At 46.6% G+C, this 13,396-nt stretch overlaps 1 protein-coding gene across 4 annotated transcripts in view; it reads left to right on the top strand.

Annotated features, from left to right (window-relative positions):
• LOC146784474 (guanylate-binding protein 7-like) overlaps window positions 1-13,396 on the top strand; it is a 622,481-nt gene that overhangs the window by 39,632 nt on the left and 569,453 nt on the right. The gene's annotated exons all lie outside the window — the stretch shown is intronic.

Below are 13,396 nucleotides of genomic sequence, written 5' to 3'. Positions count from 1 at the left end.
ACTGTGTTGGCCAGCAATGTAGCTTTTCTCCTGTTTATTGAATTCTTTTGATACATAGCAATAATGTGAACATGCAAACTATTTACAGTTAATAAACATTTAATATCTATAACTTTTGCAAACGTTTAAAAAAAATTCTATATCCCCATAAATCTGTTACAGTTTTCGAAATGATTATACAAACAGTGTTTGTTGGAACTTTTATATGCTATTAGTAACATACTGCGTAAAAAACTGTATCTATCACTAGTCAATCCCCAACATACAAATGACGTGATTTAAATCTTGTGGAGGTAATTTACTTTGCGGACTGAGTGACATGTTTCAGATGTAGATTGTTGGTTCCTAAATTCAAAAGAAATCTGTGAAGATTGTGAATATTAAGTAAAAGCATTTATGGCTGCATTATCTTAACTCTTGCCTTTATGCAGTGGCGGCTCCTACGCTAAGGGCGGAGGAGCGTTTCTCCACTGCGCAAAAAGGAAAAATAAAATGACCATAACATATTTTTATTGTCATTTTATTTTTCCGATAGCATGCAGTCACTGGCCTTTGTGGGGCAGGGCGAAGCTAACCAGAGCAGGGGAGGAGTGGTTTGTTCCTACCAGGCTACATTTCACAGCCTGGGCAGGAACATTCACAGGCCCCCTGTTCCAGTCTGAGCGCCAATTCGCGGTGCTCAGAGCAATCACAACACTGAATTGCAGCGTTGTGATTGCCTCAGGGGAGCCTGTGTGCCGGGTGCTTCCTGCTGCTGGCCGAACTGCAGAAAGGAAGAGAACGCAGGGGAGGCAGCCGGCGGGCAGCTGTTCTAAGGTAAGTGTATGTTTGAGGCATATGAGCTGCAGATCACACACTTTGCATTAGATTGCCATCTGGTGTTGGGCTCGGATGCTTGCACCTTGTTGTTGTCTTGGAAGAAGTCTTTGTAGTCACGAGATAGGTGACTCCTCCCTTGGACGATTGTGCGCATGGGCATCGACTCCATCCTCAGATTGATTTTTTCCGCCATTGGGTTCAGATGCAACTTTTGCGCACCGGTTCGAAACTTCGTTTTCAAACTTTTTCGATGTGCAAAACTTTCTCTAACTGTTCGAATTGACTTCGAACATCGAAATCTTCGACGCACCTTTCATCGGTTCGATACCAGTCGTCAACGCGGGCCGCTGGGCCTATCAATGCTGTTAAGACCAACGGATGATGGAAAGGATGCCGTTTAAAATATGCCCCCAGTGTGGAGCGAAGTTCCCACACAGTGACCATCATAAGGTCTGTAACCTGTACCTCTCGCCAGAACATGACGAGTCCAGCTGCCAAGCATGCACCTCTTTTTGATCGCAAAAGACCATTTGAGATCGTCGGGCTCGTCGTCACATCATGGCGCAGAGATCAGCTCCAGAACCAGTAGACATCTTCGACGAAGGCCCAGATGTCCCAGAAGAAGATTCCGAAGATCTACAAATCGTGTCTGAGGCAGAAGACTCAAATGACCCCATCACTCCTGGTCAACGAGTGAGTACTACTGCCCCTACCCCAACCCCACCAAAACAGAAGGCACTGGTCAAGACTTCGCCTGTTGGCCCCAGTCACTACCGAAAGCACACTTCAGAAGCCCCACCTCAGGGCCCGGGTCCGAAGAAGAAAGACAAGCCTTCCGGTAGCTCAGGACCGAGCAAACCGCATGTAATAGTCCCACCGGCGCCTTCGATACCGAAGCCAAAAGAACATTCGGCTCCAAAATCGACACCAAAAACAAACCGGCCCCAAACACCTCGAGGCCGAAAGATAAACCGGCTTCGAATACTTCCAAACCTAAAGATCATACTTCGGCTCCGAAACCCAAGCCTTCGGAACCAAAAAGCAAGCCAAAGGATTCTACCACGCCTCCTAAGGCCAAAGAGCACAAAACCCAGCCCCACTCGGAACCAAAAAAAACAGAGCCGAAAGCGTTTATCGAGCTAGAGGAACTTTATCATCTGGATCCTGTTGATCCCAAACAGAAAAAGATCTACATTAATCCCAAAACAGGACATGTCACAGCTGTGCCATGCAAGAAGAGGAAGTCAGACACAGCACATACCCCTCCAGTGCCTGTCAAGAAGAAGGACTGTGCCACTTCACCTATGCCTCCTTCTTCTCCTGCCCTTCCTTCTAATCCCATTCCTCTCCCTAAACCTGTTACACCACCTCTACCTGTAACGTCTCCACCACATACACCACCACAGGATGATGATAATAATGACTTAGGGGGAGCCCCTAATGACCCGTTCACGGATCCAGACGACATACCACAAGACGATGGGATTACAACGACCCAATAGATCCACCAGACATCCCAATCCCCCAACCATACCCAACAAAACCATCTCCCCCAGACGATAATATTGGTTTTGGACAATTCATTAATAGGGCTACTGTTTTTCACTGTGTGCACATGCACTCAGACACAACAGAGGAGGATTTCCTTTTAGATACATTTGAACAGTCCCTAAAAACTGTACAAATACTACCAATGATTAAAGGGGTCATTAAACATGCCCCTGAAATATTCAAAGATCCTGTACGAGCCAGGATTCTTAATCCTAGAATCGATAGAAAATATAGACCTGCCCCTGACGACCCTGTGTACATCAAAGGACAGCTGCATTTGGATTCACTAGTAGTTTCCACCGCTAGGAAGCGCACCAATTCACAAACCTCCGGGGATGTACCACCCCCGGATAAAGAATCCAAGTTACTAGATGCATCTGGCAAAAGGGTAGTTGCACAGGCGGCCAAACACTGGCGTATAGCCAACACTCAAGCACTGCTGGCTAGATAGGATAGGGCCCACTATGACCAGCTGGAGACCCTATTACAGCATTTGCCTGAACAATACAAGACTCAAGCAAATGACCCAATTCAAGAGGGCAATTTAATAACCAATGCCTCAATTAAATGCGCCCTTGACGCAGCAGACACTGCCTCTAGGTCTATAATACTAGTGTTCTACTCAGACGGCATGCCTGGCTACACATTTCAGGCTTTAAGCAAGAGGTCCAGACAACCATTCTAAATCAGCCGTTCAATCAAGAACAACTTTTTGGACTGGCTGTGGACACTGCTCTTGAAAAGGTGAAAAATGACACAGAGACTGCAAAGTCCATGGGAGCACTGAAGTCTCCACAAACACACGTGGCTCCTTTCGTCGCTCCTTTTATAGAGGAGCCTCCAAAAACGTGGGTACAGATTCCTCATCTTCATTTAAAAACACCACCCAAACATCCCCCAACAGAGGATATGTTAGAGGAGGATACAGAGGGAACAACAATAAAGGGGGAGGCCGAGGTAACAATAACACTCGCACCTCCCCTGCTGCTAAACAGTGACTTCCCTCCGCTCCCCCCAGACCATTCCGCTCCGGTCGGGGGAAGATTATCACAGTTCCTGCCTGTCTGGAACTCCATCACAACAGACAAGTGGGTAAAACAAATTATCCAATATGGTTACTGCCTGGAACTTACAGCTACCCCCCAAACATACCACCCAAGCAGCGTCCAATGTCCACAGAACGTCTTACACTTTTAAAACAAGAAGTTCTCTCACTGCTTCAAAAGCAAGCCATAGAGCCAGTCCCCTTAATACATCAGGGAACAGGGGTTTACTCCCTGTATTTCCTAATCCCCCAAAAAGACGGGACCCTAAGGCCAATACTCGACCTCCGACCCCTCAATCTGTATATACACTCGGATCATTTTCACATGATCACTCTCCAACAGTTGCTTCCACTGCTCCAACAAGGAGACTTCCTTGCCACACTAGATTTCAAGGAGGCCTACTTCCACATTCCCATACATCCTGCTCACAGGAAGTATCTAAGGTTCGTAGTGGACGGACAACACTATCAGTTCAAAGTCCTTCCATTCGGGGTCACCACCGCACCCAGAGTATTCACCAAGTGCCTTGCAGTGGTAGCAGCACACCTAAGAAGACAACAAATCCATGTCTTCCCATATCTGGTTGACTGGCTAATAAAAGCCAAGTCATTCAACCAGTGTGTTCAACACACTCATCAAACCGTTCAAACACTGCACAACTTGGGATTCACAATCAACTACATCAAGTCGCATTTCCAGCCCACTCATGTACACCAATATCTAGGGGCCACAATAAACACTTCCACAGTTCTAGCATATCCCAGTCCAGTCAGGATAGCCAGTATACAAGCTCTCATTACCAAATTTCAAACCCAACACTCTCTCCCAGCCAGAGTGTTCATGCAACTCATAGGCATGATGGCATCTTGAATATTTATTGTACCTTATGCAAGACTTCAAATGCGTCCCTTACAGGAATGTCTAGTACATCAGTGGAATCAGGCTCAAGGACAACTTACAGATCTGGTGTTGGTGGACAGCCGCGCACATCGCTCTCTGCAGTGGTGGAACACAACAAACTTATCCAAGGGGCGGTCATTCCTCGAGCCTGTTCCACAGATAGTTTTTAACAACAGACGCATCACTCACAGGATGGGGAGCCCATCTCCTCAATCACACGACTCAAGGCAAATGGACCACTCAACAGAAGGTGCTCCATATCGATCATCTGGAACTACTAGCAATATTCCTAGCACTCAAATCATTCCAACTCCATGAACAAAACAAGGCTGTCCTGATCCGAATGGACAACATGGCAGCCATGTATTACATACAAAAACAAACAAGGAGGCACACATTCTCTGCAGCTGTTCCAGCTCGCACAGAACATTTGGAGATGGGCCATCCCACAAAACATATACCTGCTTGCAGAACACCTTCCAGGGGTTCACAATCAGATTGCGGATCTGTTGAGTCGACAGACACAACAGATTCCCGAATGGGAGCTACATCCAAAAGTTCTTCTACCATTCTTCCAAATGTGGGGCCAACCAGACCTAGATCTGTTTGCCACACACGACAACGCAAAATGCCAAACCTTCGCCGTCAGGTTTCCACACCCGCTGTCCAAGGGCAATGGGCTATGGATGAACTGGTCAGGCAGATTGGCGTGCGCTTTTCCACCACTCCCACTGGTTCCACTAGTGGTACGCAAGCTCCGACAACAGTCTCTCAAAATGATCCTAGTAGCTCGCACATGGGCACGCCAACCGTGGTTCACAACACTGTTGGAACTCTCACTAGTCCCACACCAAAAACTACACCTCTCCCAATCACTACTAACGCAGAACCATAGAGAGGTAAGGCACCCCGATCCAACTCAGCTCAATCTGGCTCCTGAAGTCCTAGAGTTCGGTTACCTTAACCTTCCACTGGACTGTATGAACATCATTAAAGAAGCCAGGCGCCCTACGACTACAGCTTGCTATGCGGCAAAATGAAAGAGATTTGCCATTTACTGCACTAACAATAATATTGATCCACTGGATGCATCCATCCAGAACATCATTTGCTACTTACTACATTTGCAAAGATGTAATTTAGCATACTCATCCATACGTCTACATCTAGCAGCACTTGCCACTTACTTACAAAACAGACAAAACTTGTCACTTTTTAGGGTCCCAGCAATTAAAGCCTTCATGGAGGGTTTTAAAAGAATAATTTCTCCCAGATTACCACCCTCTCCGGTGTGGAATCTTAACATTGTACTTACTAGGATCATGGGACCCCCATTTGAACCTCTACATAAATGTGATCTTCAGTTCGTCACATGGAAAGTAGCTTTCCTTATTACAATCACCTAACTCGTAACTAGGTGGTTCTCAGAACAAATCCAAAATTCCTTCCTAAAGTCATCTCTGCATTCCATCTTAACCAATCAGTGGAGTTGGCCGTATTTTTTCAAAATCCAGACACCCCGTAGCAGAGATAGCTCTTCACATGCTAGACGTCAAAAGAGCTATACTTTATTACATTGACAGGACTAAATCCTTTCGAAAGACAAAACAATTGTTTGTAGCTTTCTCCCCACCTCATAAAGGTAATCCCGTCTCCAAGGCTGGGATTGCAAGGTGGATTGTTAAATGTATCCAAATATGCTACCAAAAGGCTAAATGCACATTGACAATTCCCCCTAGAGCGCATTCAACACGCAAACTAGGGGCTTCCATGGCATTCTTAGGGAACATTCCCCTAGAAGACATTTGTAAGGGAGCGACATGGTCTACAACACACACCTTCACTAAACACTATTGTGTTGATGTGCAGGCCAAACAACAAGCTTCTGTAGGCCAAGCTGTTCTTAAAACACTCTTTCAAACTACTGCAACCGATACAGGTGACCACCGCTAGGGGAGATACTGCAGTACAGTCTATGCAAAGTGTGTGATCTGCAGCTCATAAGCCTCGAACAGAAAATGCTACTTACCAGTATGCATCTGGTTTCGGCATGTAGAGCTGCAGATCCACACACATGCCACCCACCTCCCCGGGACCTGTATCTGTCTTATTTAGATATACACACATGGACATCCTTTTCTTTTCTACTAATTCCATCATTTCCCATCATGGCGAAAAACAATCTGAGGATGGAGTCGATGCCCATGCGCACTATCGTCCAAGGGAGGAGTCAACTATCTTGTGACTACAAAGACTTCTTTCAAGACAACAACAAGGTGCAAGCATCCGAGCCCAACACCAGATGGCGATCTAATGCAAAGTGTGTGGATCTGCAGCTCTACATGCCAAGAACAGATGCATACTGGTAAGTAGCATTTTCCTTTTTTTGGTAATTGCCCCCGCCACACCACCCATGTACTGGATTTGTGCAAACTTTTTCAAAATGCTATTCATTAATGCAATAACGTGTATCACTTTCATGACTCGCTTGATTATAGGTCTGTTCAGTACCCTTGAGAGTATTTTTGGTGACTGAAACAGTAGATCTGCAGCAAAAATTAATTCCATTTTTTTAATCCACCCCACACTACTCTGTGCCACTGTATCAATGTAGCTCCCTTAAGCACATCTAAGGCCTACCATTGCAGCCTGCAGTACATTTCTAAACTGCCATTTCACCGTGGAAATATATACCCCTTTGCCAAGAATACACCTTCCTTTTTAATACTTAAATCACCCCTGAGGTAGACTGTAAAGTCTCATAGGGCAGGATGGAGGGTATTTAAAAAGTAGAACATGCTTATTTAGGGCCTCGTTTATGAGGCCCCTTTCGGCACCGGAACGGCCCTTTTTTTTCGTCCCGGTGGCACAATGTGCCCCGACATATTTACAAGGCCACGTAAAGCCACTTTATATGGCTTTTCATGGCCTTGTAAATATACGCCCCTTTTACGCAGAACTCTGCATGAAAGGGGCGTTCCATGGGTGTTGCTGTGGGTGTTCCCACGCAACACCCGTAGAATCTGACACATCACCAGATTTACAAGAAATCGTAAACCTGGTAATGTATCAAGCGCCACCCCGGTCTGGCATTAGGGAGGCGAAACGGGGAGAAATGTTTTCATTTCTCCAAGTTTCTCTGTTTTCTATGTGTGCTGCATTCTGCAGCACACATAGAAAGAGGAAATCACCTGAATTGATTGATTTTGTACAGGGAGGTATCGCTTCCTGCCCAAAATCAGCCCCACATCGCAAGCACCCTTGCACCATGGTGCAAAGTTGCCTGTGTTGGTGCACAACAGCCCATTGTGCGCCGGCGCTGGGGAAAAGGACAGGAATGCATAGCATCTTATATATACAGCGCATTCTTGCCCTTTTCTTTTGATGTAGGCCAACACAGCAAGATTCCTTGCGACGCTGCCCTATGTCAAAACCTCATAAATGAGGCCCTTGGTCTTTTACATGTCTCGGCAGAGAAAAACCCCTAAGTCTTTTTTTCACTTTGGCAAGGCTGGGTACTGGTTTACCTTATTATATTTAATAAGTGCTAAATTCAGTTTCTGAACAGCTTGAGAAATACAGTTTCCACTCATTTTAATTGTAATTTAACAATCCTCGTTAATGGTAAAGTTGGATTTTAATTTATTATTGTTAGAAATGGGGGTCTCTGGTTGGCAATGGTTTGCACACTTGTCCAAGTAGGAACCCATCTTCCTAGTCGGGGTAAGGGGGATACACTTCTAAAATAACCCCTGCTCAGGCCCTTGGTTGCTTGGCACGAGCAGACAGGCTGATCTCAGAGGCAGTGTGTAAAGTATTTGTGCACACATACAGTAATACAGTGAAACCACTACAAATGGACATCACACTAGTTTAGAAAAATGAGTAATCTATATCTAAACCAAACAAGACCAGAATGTCAAAAATCCAACATATTATAATCAAAATATGACTTTTCTAAGGTAAAAACAGTTCTGACCACAGCAAATTATAGATGCATGACTTTCAACACAGAGTACCTTGAATGCTTCAAAACCATAAACAAAAACAGCTGCAGGGAACGGGATGTGTCCGTTCCTTACGCCCAGGGAAGGTGATGCATTGGTTCCTTACTCCAGGGGAGGTGATGCGTCGGTTTCTTACTGCCATGCAGGGAAGGTGATGTGTTGGTTCCTTACTGAAGAGGAGGTGATGCGTCGGTTTCTTACTGTGGCCCTGGCGTTCTTGTAGACTTGGCGCCCCGGTGCGATGCATGAGGATTTGGGGATGTGGCGATTCTTGATTCGGCAGCGCCAGCATCAGGGCTGCATTGATCTCTCCAGCCACAATCTCATCATGCGTTGGTTCTTGCAGCTGCACAGCTGGGCCTACATCAGAATCGAAGCGGTGATCTTGAACTTCGGAGATCGGTGCATGGGATTCGGCATGCAGCGATTTCACAAGCCGCGGACAGGCGCTGCGTCTGTTTCTTTAGCGGCACAGCAGCGATGTGTCGGAAATGGGTGAAGATGCCTTGTGCTTCTCTCAGTTGCATCTCTTTTCCAGCTTCCACTGCAGGAACATCTTCCAGAGGCCCAATACAGCAACAGGCAACTTTTGGCAGGTCAGAACTCCCAGCAAGGAAGTTCAGGGGAGCTGGTGGCTAAGTCTTTGTGACCCTGAGACATCAGAACAGGAGGCAAGCTCAACTTCAAGCCCTTGGAGATCTTCTTCAAGCAGGATACACAGCACACAGCAAAGTATTAGTCTTTTCCTGGGCAGAAACAACCGCTGCAGGCCAATCCCAGACAGCACACAGCAAAGGGTCAGTACTTCTCCTTCAGCTTTCCCAGCTTCTCTCCTTGGCAGAGGTTCCTTTTGAGTCCAGAAGTATTCTAAAGTTCTGGGGTCCAGGCCCCAATATTTATACAGCATTTCTCTTTGTTCTCTTATGCCAGAGAGGCTCTGTGCTCAGTCAAAACCAGTTCTGTCTTCTGTAGTCCAACTTCCCGACAGGAGGTGGAGACAGCATTGTGTAAGGCCTACCAGGCCCATTCAGGTGAAAGGAAATCTCCTCCCCCTAATCTAAATGCAGCCCAGGTCTATTAAGCCCAGCCCTGACTCATCCAGGAAAGGCAGGCCACACCTCAAACCACCCCCGTGGCTGTCTATAGTCAATGCCCATCCCCAGCCCCTGTCACTCCACAGCCAGGCAGTTAATCCACAAACCAGCAGAGGCAAACACGATGGCTAAGCAAGAAAATACCCACTTTCTAAAAGTGGTATTTTCAAACACAGTATAAAAATATACTTTACTAAAAGATGCATTTTGAAATTCGGAGCTCAGGCATACTAAACTCCACCTTTTCATCTTGTCCCAATGGAAACTTATACTTAAAAGATGTTATAGATTAACATCCATTGTATCCTACGGGACAGATAGCCTTGCAATAGTGAAAAACGAAATAGACTGTATTTAACTATCAGGCCATGTCACTCACATCAGTCCATGTCCTACCTTTCACATACACTGCACCCTGCCCACAGGGGTACCATGGGCTAACTTAGGGGTGCCTCACATGTAATAAAAGGGAAGGTTAGGGCCTGGCAAGTGTGTGCACTTGCCAGGTCGACATTGGCAGTAGAAACTGCGCGCAAACACTGCACTGACAGGTCTGAGACCACTTTAAAAGGCTGCTTGTGTGGGTGGCACAATCCGTGCTGCAGGCCCACTAGATTGTAGTGGGTAGAGTGGGATAGATTGGGGTCTCTTCTTCCCTTGTACAGTTATCGATTGGCTGTTCTGTGGTACAAGCACACTGGTAGACCGTTCCTGAGACCAATCAGAGTGTGGATCTTAGTAGAGTGCAGGGTGGTATGGTCTGACAGCAAGCTCGCTGCTGCAAATAGGTGCAGTGTTCCCGGCTCCCTGCCCCCAGACCCTGATTCCCCCTGCTGCCTCCCAAGAACATAAACACACACTGGGAGGTAGAGCGATAAAAAAGCGGCCTATATATGTAAGCAATTGCAAAGGATTTAAGAGAGCACACACACTTTGTAAAAAACGGCCCTCACCCACAACAAGTTGCGGCATGCTTCATCATAGGGCTGCTACTAACGCCTCTGCGCAAACCCAACACTCGAGGCGGAGCAATAGGGAGGGGTAATCAATACAACAATGATAAAGACAAACGGAAAAGACAGGATCCTAAAGTGCAGATTAGTAGTGAGTTTTAAAACTGGCTCAGGGATAGCTCTATAATAATTTTATTCATGGATTCCCTAGTCAGGCTTAAAAAGGTATATAAAGAAGTATAAACCTAATGGATCGTGGTGGTGTGAGTAAATTAAGTGCTCACCACCCCTCCATTCTGCATAGCGGCCCAAGAACAACCAGTGGTAGGAGGACAAGAAATAGGGAGCCGGAGGGTAGGAGCGGTGTCAGCCAAAGAAATGGCCATAAGCTCGAAACGCTCTGATTGCTGCAACCAACGCTACTGTGAAAAGTAAAGCTGAGCCACGGCACTGCAAAGTCAAGTTGAGCCGTTGCATGGCAGTTTGAGGAGCTGAGCTCAGCCCAGCCCTCACGCACCCTCATGTGCAAACAAAGTCCTGCAATAATAACCCCAGTGAGTTCTGATGGGTCAGTGGCAGGCGGTAGGCGCTGCGGTGCTAGCTGGGGGTGTTAGCAGAGATAGGCAGAGGCAGCTAAACCTGGGGCTCCTTTTATGGATCCTTTGTGCCCTCATCACTGTGCCACCAACTTACCTGCCACACCTGCTGCAAGGCCAGGAGTTAATTGGAGAAGCATCTGTGGGAGACGAAAAGCATCAGCTAGCGGCAAGGGGGTCCTTGGCAGGGAGACTGCGTGGGGCATTGGCAGAGGAGGCCTAGCTAGGGCTTGGTGTAGCCTGCAGCCCTGCGCACCCTGGGCCACCCACAAACTACCCATCTGGCTTCAGAGTGGCACTTCGCAAGGAAATGTGCGTGTGCCCCCTCCCCCGAAATACCAAGAAAAACCTGGAATGGAGGGGTGAGGCAGTGCCCAACTGACAAGGAAGAGAGACAAATTCTCCCCCCCAAGAGATTTGTATCACTCGGTCCACTTTCATAAACAGCATGCTTGTGCCCCTCCCTTGCAAACAGCTGGAGAGTAACTCATAGGGGAGGTGAGCCAGTGCTGGAGGAGGAGTGTTGGTGGGAGCTGCCAAGGGGATTGGGGGAAAAGTTGGCAGCACAGAGATAAAAGCACGATGGGAAAGTGCAGACTCCATTGAAGATAAGCCGTATAAAAAATCAAGTAAATATCAACAAGAAGGTTACAGTTCTCAGTGCTGGATACGAATGGCAAGGCGCAGCTTTAGACACTGTTGTCATGGGTTGAGTTGAGGTTGGTGCAGAAGCAGTCTGGCCAGGTTCAGGTGCAGCTTGCACCTCCTGAAAAGCTCCCCTGCATCAAGACCAGTTGCTGCAGTGAATGTCCTTCTCACAGACTTACTCGCTTGTTCTAAAAAAAACAAACACATCAGGTGCTGCTGAACTCTAATACTTAAAGATATAGCTCTGCGAATAAGAATGAGATCTGGAAAGTATGTGGGGTGTTAAGGACTGTCCAGGGCCATCTCTGGAACACAGTCAGGGAATTGGGCAAGGACTCGTGGTTAGGTAGACAAAGTAAGCCGAAAGAGGAGTACAGCAGTGCCCAGGATCACAGGGAGTCAGAGGAAAAAGGAATTCAAAGGGGAAGCCTACAAAAGGGAATAAGAATGTTAAGACTCGGAAAGGACAGGCACTCATGAGGTAATTTAGCATTCAGACTAACTAAGCTGAGGATTGAAGTGCAAAACAAATATGTATATATATATCAACATTAACAATAAAGGGAATGTAGGGGAAAGTACTCGGGAACTCCACACTGTAGGACTGAAGCTCAGTAAGTTCCTCACCCACAATTGCTGTTACAGATACTGACAGTGAATACCATTATATTGGATATATTTGCAAAGACAGGGTCTGTGGGGCTGATACCTATGGTGATGTGATAAAAGTGACGCGAAGACAATACTCACAGTGGAATAGAAACACCACCAAGGTTGTCAGCTGAGCCCACCGATCTTGGCGGTCAAAGTGGTACACGCAAGGCGGTTACAGCAAGAGTGTAGATCTAAATACAGAGCTACGATAGACAAGGAGCCAGCAAGGAGGACTGCTCAACAGGAAAGAAGGGAAAGCAAAGGACACGCTTGACAGAAAGCAAGCAACAAACATACCAGGAAACTGGAAACAAGACAACAGGAATTAGATGACAACAAACTAGGAACTGGAACAAAGGTAATGGGAAAAAGGCAGGGTCTGGGAAAAGTGAAATACAGAAGGAGAGAGACTACAAGGGTGCACTAAAATAGTACTGGTTCAGGAATCAAAGAAACAGGGAACAGCTAAGACTCAGGAGTGAAGGTAGTCATGAAGGCAGTGCTAGTTCAGGAACAAGGATAGCAATAGCTCTGGAATCAAGGACTCTAGGAAGTACTTCAAGCACTGCTAATTCAGGAACACGTATTAGCTATAGCTCTGGGATCTAGGTAGCACTAGCAGGCAGTGCTTGTTCTGGAAACAGGAAATAGTTACAGCACAGCAAACAAGGAGTCAAGAAAGCACAGCAAGCAGTGCAAATCAGGAATAAGGAACAGCTATGGCTCAGGATTCAAGGAACAAGGACTAAATATAGGTCAGGAATCAAGGAATATCAATAGCTCAAGAAACAAGTAAATCAAAAGCTCAGGAAACAAGAATTGGTCTCACCGGAACACAGCTACAATGACCAACCCTGATTGAAAGGAGCTGGGGCTTAAAAGAGCTCACAGTAATCACATGCATCAGGTGTGAGCAGGCTAGCAGCAGCCAGTCACCGGTGAGCTGAATTCCACCACCCATCTTGGCCTGTAGGGGTGGAGACGAAGCAGTGAGCTGGGAATTCTAGGTAAAAGAGTTTCAAGCATGAGCAGGCTGGCTTCAAGCATGAACAGGCTGGCTTCAAGCATGAACAGGCTGGCTTCCACAAAACGCGGCATGGATTGGGAATGAATGGTAATTTCCACGTA

The sequence above is a fragment of the Triturus cristatus genome, chromosome 11 (assembly GCF_964204655.1).
Source record: "Triturus cristatus chromosome 11, aTriCri1.1, whole genome shotgun sequence".
NCBI lineage: Eukaryota > Metazoa > Chordata > Amphibia > Caudata > Salamandridae > Triturus > Triturus cristatus.
Note: the sequence above shows the minus strand (reverse complement) of the source record. Positions and strands in the feature narration are given on the sequence as shown.